The 8,140-nt window shown below is 40.0% G+C and overlaps 1 long non-coding RNA gene across 1 annotated transcript; it reads left to right on the forward strand.

Moving 5' to 3' along the window:
- The first annotated feature begins 595 nt into the window (after nucleotides 1-595).
- On the forward strand, nucleotides 596-3,807 carry LOC104911939. The gene is made up of 2 exons (XR_002117086.2): nucleotides 596-1,100; nucleotides 2,296-3,807. It is a non-coding gene; the product is annotated as an uncharacterized LOC104911939 (long non-coding RNA).
- Nucleotides 3,808-8,140: the final 4,333 nt, after the last annotated feature.

Raw genomic sequence — 8,140 nt, forward strand, 5'->3', positions numbered from 1 at the left:
TTCGATGGTAAGTTGTCTTGTTAATGTGAGTCACTGGAATAACTTAAACACCAGATAATAGTCTTCCACTGTACATTTTTCTCCTTGATTTTTCACTTTGGTATATTTAAGATTTCAGTGTGACTTCTACAGGAACAGCAGTAAATGTGTGAAAGCGACAGTGTAATAAAGAAGGTAGAAAAACCAACCAAAATCCAGATGTAATATAACAGTTACTAACTTCACTATCATTGTGTCATGAAAATGTTATCTCAGAATAAGAAAGCACTGAAAATTATTTCTGATGTTCCATACAAAAAATAGTTTTCCTTTTGTAGATGTATTGTATCCCTTCTCTGTAGTACAGAGGGAAAGGTACGAGGTATGTTACTTCTATCATAGCTCATCACAAAGTGCTTGCCCTAAAATAACGTATCATTTCTGTGTGAGATACCTTAACTATAATTAACGTATAAGTTATGCTCGCATGGCTTTGAAGTTATAAAAATGCATCTCATTTCTCATACAAATTTTGAAGATACACAGAGCAGTGATGAACTATGGTGCCTTGGGTTTTTAAAAACACCGTAACTTTCTACTTACTGAGCCATGAGAGTAATATATTCTGACTTGCTCTCAGGTAGGGGAATGTAGCTTTGCTAAGATTAAGTGGGGTAACAGATAACTTTAGGAGGGGGAAAATATTCCCTAAAAGACCTTGGTGTCTCATGTGTGACATGTGATAATCGTGTGTAATTGAATCACAAATACCTACGTGTTCGAAGGAGTATTGCATACTCTCTCGCTGGGCTTTGGAGAGATCTCTAGTGAATACAGCTGAGGATGGAAAATGGAAAGGACAGAGGGGGTTAAAATGTGGCTGCCCATCCAAAAGTAACTGGGTGTATTTTCTCTCCTGAGCTCAGGCTGTTTATCTAGTGATGTAGCAAACAGCATTTCAGTTGTTTGAAAAGAGCTTTTCACTGGAAGTAACTGGGATTTTTTCCCCCCACCCTTTTCTCTCGTGCAGTAGGAAGGTGACACACAGTAGAAAGCGGTCTCTTCTTCCAGGAGACCTCAAAACACTTGGAATGATGACACCTCCTATAGAACTTGTGCTGGTAATTCAAATGTTCTTGATATTGATTTTTGATTTTAGAAGTTGGGCTTGATTTGCTTTGCTGTGGTGTTTCAGGTGAGGAACTGCAGTTTATGAAACTGCGTGAACTGTAAATGTGAGATGTGTTCGTCAGAAAAGGTTCATTTATTGTTCCTTAGCAGAGCAGAAATGGTCCAGCATCTCACAAATCTGTCACATCTTTCTTCAATTCTTTCAATTCTCTTTGGTTCAAGTGTGGTGTACCAGTACATTAGTCCATGTGAAATTCCACAGTGCAGGGATAATATCCAATTTCTTGTTTTGCAGAATTGGAGGGGACCTCCAGTGAGCAAGCCTAGCCCCCTGCAAAGCAGGCATGTTGGAGTGGAACTTTCTATGCCCCAGTTAATGGGTGTTAAGATAGGAATGAATTTTTATCAATAATTATAACTTATTTTTGTTTTTTTCTTTAAATTTTTAATATAAACTTTAAATATAACTGCTGCTGCTAGAGAGAGAGGCAACAGACAGTGCATCTTTAGTAAATATTACAATGTTTCAATGAATCTTTGAATGCTATCAACTGAGTCTTAAAGTATCCTTCTTCATTAAGGCAAAAGGGGAAAAGGTACCCAATCTGTTTCTGCTGTTGCAACTGTTTGGTTGTTTTCTTGGGGTTTTTTTTTTTTTCCAGGGAAAAATGCAATCAGATCACTGAATTTAACAGTGATCGTGTTCTCACTACCTTTTGTGCTTAAGTTGATTGTAATGTGTTAGAAATTGGGGGGGTAATGAAGGCATGAGGTCTTTCAGTTTTGAACTAGCTATGTAAAGGGATGTTTTGGTAGTGGGTTTGTGGTGGATTTTCTTTATTACTTTTGTTATGTTACTTGAAAGATTTTCCTTAGTTTTGTCCTTGACTGTGTTGAATTGCTGGTGACTTGTCTGCCTTGTTATATAGCCTTGTTGTACCAAGTGCTCAAAATGGGATGGCCTTTTCGAGTGTACTCCATGCCACTTACTGAGAAGAGTGAAACTTAATTCTTAATCTCTCAAATTCAGTTGGAAGGGTGAAGGTTTAAGTGCCTGGATCATTCTAAGCTGGGCTTAGTCAGTGGGGGTGTTATCTGTGGAACCGATTCTTATCATGCTGTATTTTTAGTTTTTAGTGTTTTTCTGCCAGTGCCTGAAGCTCATTCTTTCCCTCCCTTTTTCAGCACTTGAAGATATCCTTGGAATGAGAAACGCATCCAAGATTCAACAACCGCATTGAACTTGAAACTTGGACTTGAAGAGCACCAATGTTTAAGCTCCTTGTTTGCGTCAGGCTTCTCTTGCTTCAGTTCTGAAAACATCGTACACCAGCTGCAAGCTTAAGATGCAGCTGGATGTAAGTGATGTGCCCCGTAACGTGTTCAAATCCGCTTGTACTGTAATGCTCCTGTTTAAAAGAAACTGCTATTTTTTTTGTTTCAAATTTTTTGATGGTTTGTTTATCTGGGAATTGCCCAGTCTATTTATATTGAAGTTTCTGTTCTGAGAATCAGAAGGGCTGGGTTTTGTTTTGTCCTGTTTTTCTTTTCTTGGTGTAGTATGCAAGTTTTTCATCTTGTGTTTGTGTTAAGATATTGCATGAGAATGTTGTTACTGGACTAGTTCTGGAGATTGAACTGCCTGTGGGAAATAACACGTGCTGTAATGCTGCTGTTATACTATGTTTGTAATATATGCTTTAGACGTTGTAATTATTCTTTTACATCGTGCCTCCCCTAAGTAAGGCCAGTGAAATACTGTAATTCAGAACTGCTAGGATATCTTAAGCAGTCTAAAGGTTCTGGATGAGTGGACCGGCTCCTGGAAGTAGGTTTCGTGGGAGACCTATCAGACAACCATGTGGAGAAAGCTGCTGACAGCTGCTAATTTTTGGGAAATAGGCTGTATAATATATGTGACAGGGTTTAAAGAGCCCAAGGATAGCATTTTGATAATGATAGGGAGGGAAACTTCCTACCTCCAACTCCTCAGTATTCCTATGGGAAGTGTTCTTGCTTTTTGATGTGTTTTGTCATAGTTCTGACTGTAATTCTTCTCTCAGAAAGAGAGGTGGAGTGGTTGGATTTGTTTGTAGCATGCTTGCTATTATGTAAAACAAATTTTTTTTTAACTTAACTTTGAAGCAATTCTCATGAAGTTACCATCTATTAAGCATTGTTATTAATCATAATGAATTGTTAGTTTGTAATGCTTTGAAAACTAAGTAAAATCACCTCTGGGACATCGCTAGTATTGCTTCTACGCATACGTGATGGTGCTGCACTGATAGAACCTATCTGACTAAAGTGAAATAATGCTTTCTTTGTAGTGTTCAGAGTGCAGGCCTTAATGCATTATTTCTAAACCTAGTCCTAAAGTTAGGAAAAAGCATGCATTGGTTTGTTTGGTTATCTTATTGAGCAACAGATGAGTTTCAGTATTGCAAAGTGAGAGAGACTATCCTGAATGTTTTACGGCACTGATTGAGGAATCTGTGGAAGACACAGAAGTGGATTGCTGCTTGCGGCGTTACTAGAGTGTAGCGCTGATCTGTAAGGGGAACTCGGTTACTAAACTCTTGGTGAGAATGCCAATGGCTGTGGTAACGGAAGCATAGTGTACGAGTATCAAAATGATCAAAACCCTTTCAGTTTTAATAATATATTAAATTTTACTAGCAGAAACTGTTTTGGAAACAAAGAACTTTGATGCATGTTTTTCAGAGGTTAATGTTGTTGAAACTTGGGGAAATTATTTCCCCGCTCTCAATCTTCTGTGCAAAAGCTCTTGCACGAGGGACAGCGGATTGAGTTCCCCGAAGCGTAATGCCAGAGTTAGATGAAAGCCCAGAGACGAAGGTCTGTCACTGATTCTGAAGCTGTACTTGTGATCCATTCTGCTTTCTAATTAACTCTGTTCTGAGAACACTGATCGTAAAGCAGAATATATTAATAATGTAATTTAAAATTTCAGTTGAGATAGTGAATATATTTCTATTGCACACATAGTGTTCAATACAATAGGCGTGTATTTCTTTTTCCTACCCACTATGGTAAGTTTTTTTTTTTTTCCCCAGCAGAAACTTTTAGCCTTTTATATTTTACTCCATTGCTGCCGTTCTCTACAGGGCAGTAGTATAAACTAAACTGAACGGGTTATTTCTCTGTGTGGTATTAGATCTGCAGAACTTAATGCAGTGCTATGCTGTGTTGGTCTTTTTATTTTTCCCTACCTCTTAGTACATACCTGAGTGATTGAATCCAAATGCGGAGTTAAATAGCTAAAACCTCGTTTGGGAATTGATCATGCCGAATGACCCGGCAAAAGAAAGTCCTGAGCTTGCTGAATGAAAAATACACCTGTTAAGAAAGTTTGTTGTTTCAGTAATTTCACCTTAAGTGTGTTTCTAAAGTCCTTGTGATAGCATATGTAACACTTGTGCATTTAAGCATGTAGGTTTAGATTTCTTGTAATGTCACTGTTAATGATGAATTTCCAGAGCTGTCACGGGTTTTTGTTTTGTCTTTGGTATTCCATGTCATGATGGGATGTAGTGTACTGGGAGTTAAAGTTTTAATGCTCCAGTTCTGTGGATTGTTGTTATTTCCAGGTATAGCTGTCCTTGAAGAGAAGGAGAACAATGTACCCAAGACTACTGTTCGCTGTTCTGTTTCCATTTTCCATTCAGAGGCAAAGACAAAACTGTTCACAGATCGCAAGACGTCCTCTTTTCCCTTTCTGTTTGTCTCTGCAGCGTATGTGCTCCCTAGCTGTCTTGTCTTTGGCATTTGAGTAAGGCCTTTGGTTTTTGGACACAATCTCATTGTATGTATTGGTCTCAATTCAAATTGTATTGTATTATATCATGTTGTCACGCATTGCGATATCGTATTTAGTAAATCAACTCTTCTCCTCAGCTTGTTGCCGCTGTTTCATTTTTAGGCCTATCTCTCACTTCTCTTTTTTTTTTTTTTTTTTCCCTGGGACAGGGGTTTGTGGGTCCCCCTGCCCCAATAGTTGTGGAACTGCCTGCAAACTGTTTAAGTGTGTACAAAAAAAATGCTTTCATGCACTACGCTCTTGCAGAGATAAACTCTGGAGCAAATACCAACACTAAGCCATGTGCAAATAAATCCACCTGAAATATTAATACCTTGTACTGTCACCAGAAAATGATGCATCCCAAGTAAAGACAAATCCCTAGATTCCCTCCTCTCAAATGCCGTAACTCTGAAACACATCTCTATCTGAAGCAAACAGCTACTAGAACTGAAAATACACCAAAGGTTCAGTAGGTGGGGTAAAATGAAAGTTGCAGAAGCAGATGCAGTCCGCCAGCGTTACTTAACTAGTTTGTGAATGAGAGAATTCTACAGGCATCTCAGTAAATTACTCTCTCCTTAGAATTGTACACAAAGCAGGTGAGGAATAAACAATCGCCTTAAAGTCATTTGATTATAGAAATGTAAGGCAGATGCTTTGGTTAAATTCCAGTTATAGGGTCAGGTCAATATTACACAGGGTCTTGAACATGAGCGTGTAAGTGCTTCAATACCATGAGTAAGTTTGTTATCCTTTCATATACCCCAAAGCCGTGATGTGCAAATCCCAACGCATTGAGGAAGCGGTGGTAGCGTATTACATAGATGCACTCAGATTCTAAGCCTAACCAACAATAGTCAGATTTACAAAAACCATTCCTAATGCTTCAAGAGGTCAGGCATCAAACTTGGCTCTGCATGTACCAGAACCGCTGTTTTGACTACGGTGCAGGTCAAGATGCAATACGTCATGCCTCCTGGTATTCGTACATCAAGAACACAATGGCCTTATATCCACCTCTTGCTAGAAGTGTGAGACAACACCTGTAAAGATAATCTTCAGCTTGTCTGTCACATCCGGATCACGTGGAGGAAAACGATCGGCACGAACTAGAAGCAAAGCAGTCCTTGGCTTTCTCCTTTACTGACTTCAAGTCAGCCACCTCAACGGCCAAATTAGCACTTTCAGTTGGCTTTTGACAGTTAATGAGTGGACTGGCATCTAAAAATTATCTCCGTTTCATATTTGTTCTCACAAATATATAAACCTAGGTATAGCCACACTCTTCCTCTCTATACGTCTTTTGCCTTTAATCTAAGTATGGCCCCATTTTACCGAGGCTGTCGTTATTGCAAGAATAAAGTGGGATATTGCACGCGTCCCAAGAAAAACCGAGGTTAAGCTACTTAAATACCCTGTGCAATTAAGCACATAATGAAAATGGATCCTTGAGTGCTCTGCTTCGAACGGAGAGATGCATTTTTTCATTCCGTATCACAGTTTTCCAATACAAAAATATGCTTCATGTCATTACTGCAAAAGTTTTTTCAGGTGAGGTATCGTGAGGAATATCATCTTCTTGCAAATATCCAAGCTACAGTAGGCAGTTTACAGCAGCAGAGGTCAGATTCATCCGTTCCAGTCAGCCACGTTCTGGGATGATAAGCGGCGCTCCTAATGAAAGCGGTCTCCATTTAAGTAACACTCAGGCCAATTTTAAGGAATGCTTAAAGTTCTTAGGGAATTGCTGCCCGACTCCGGTGAAATTCCCCAAAGCAACTTGACCCAGTTCCCATCTTCTAGGAATGACTGCCTCACTTTACAGTTTCAAATGTATGTTTGTTCAACTGCTGTGTAATCAATTACTCTGGGCAAAATTAACGTTAAAATGAGAACTGTTGTCTTGCTTGACCTCGTTACTGTAAACCATCAGTCATTTTATGTGGACGTTAACTCGAAAACTCATAACTTGTCTCATTTGTGTATTTTAGCAGAATTTAAATCCGTATGGATTTCAAAAAGGACGCTTTAAAAACATTCAATAGGGACACAGAGTCATACTTCATAAATGCATCTGCTACTTCTTCCCGGGTGGACTTGGCCTCTTGATGCAGTTCAAGTTGAAATCGATAAGAACGTTTCTCCTTTTTCTTCAAAGAAGTAATAATGGAGCGACAACAAATCGCTCAGAATAAAATCGAGCAGGTTACGGAAGGCCCGAGGAGCCCATTCTGTTTTATGAACTACAGCTTTTGACGGCGTAAAATCACCCGGTGGTTTGTAGGCACGAAGCGGTCCGAGAGGAAACCGCCACGACTTCTTTGGGCCTCTCGGTCAGATTCTGTAGCCCAGGACCTCTTTCCTTTGAGCAGACGTGCCTGTTCACAGACAGTAGGTTCTGAAAGCAAGGGATGCGTGTAAATAACTCATCCTCACACCGAGTAGTTGTACGTGCTAGTAACCAATCGTTGGAGTTTACAAATATATTAACTAGACAGCTTCGGGAGGCAAACGTTTTCACAAGCTGTTCCCTAAGCTGTGTTTGCACGGGAAGATCATTGTCATCATTTTTCTTAATCTCGCCAAGACAGAAGCGTGGTGAGAAATCACTTGCTTTAATTATTTAGAGCAGTGGACTATCGCTGCTATCAAAACATTCTATTTGCGTCTTGTGTAATCCACTGTGAAACCATCATGTGTTTGTAACGCCGGATTACAGACTTTCGTGGAAGAGTTTAGATGTAGAAGCGGTTTCAAATTAGTTTGGGGTGACGGCTCTGAGGAGCGTTTAACGCCCACGTTTCCTCCGAATACCTTCTCGTTCTGACCGAGGATTCAGAGGGACTCTTTTCAGCTCATCCGTTGCGCGCAACTAATTGTAACTCCAAGTTCGGTTTGGATGTTTAGTGAGGTGAGGCGCGTTGCTTTGATTGAAGTATGCAACTATTGGTAATGAAGCAACGGCTCACACAAATAGTTGTAAGCTCTGTGCTACAATGCTCTCTGTCTCCCACAACGACTGCCTTGAAACAGTTGTCTAAATGTAAGGGTTTTGCTCATCTGCGAGACGACCTGGTGCTGAACCCGCTTCTTCTGCTGGAGGATGTTACCCTACATCGTGTACCCTCAGCGGGATCTCTCGCTTCGCTCCGCACGTTCGGATCTCCCTTCTTTTCACATGTGACGCTGCTGATGGCTCTGAGAACG

The sequence above is a fragment of the Meleagris gallopavo genome, chromosome 8 (assembly GCF_000146605.3).
Source record: "Meleagris gallopavo isolate NT-WF06-2002-E0010 breed Aviagen turkey brand Nicholas breeding stock chromosome 8, Turkey_5.1, whole genome shotgun sequence".
NCBI lineage: Eukaryota > Metazoa > Chordata > Aves > Galliformes > Phasianidae > Meleagris > Meleagris gallopavo.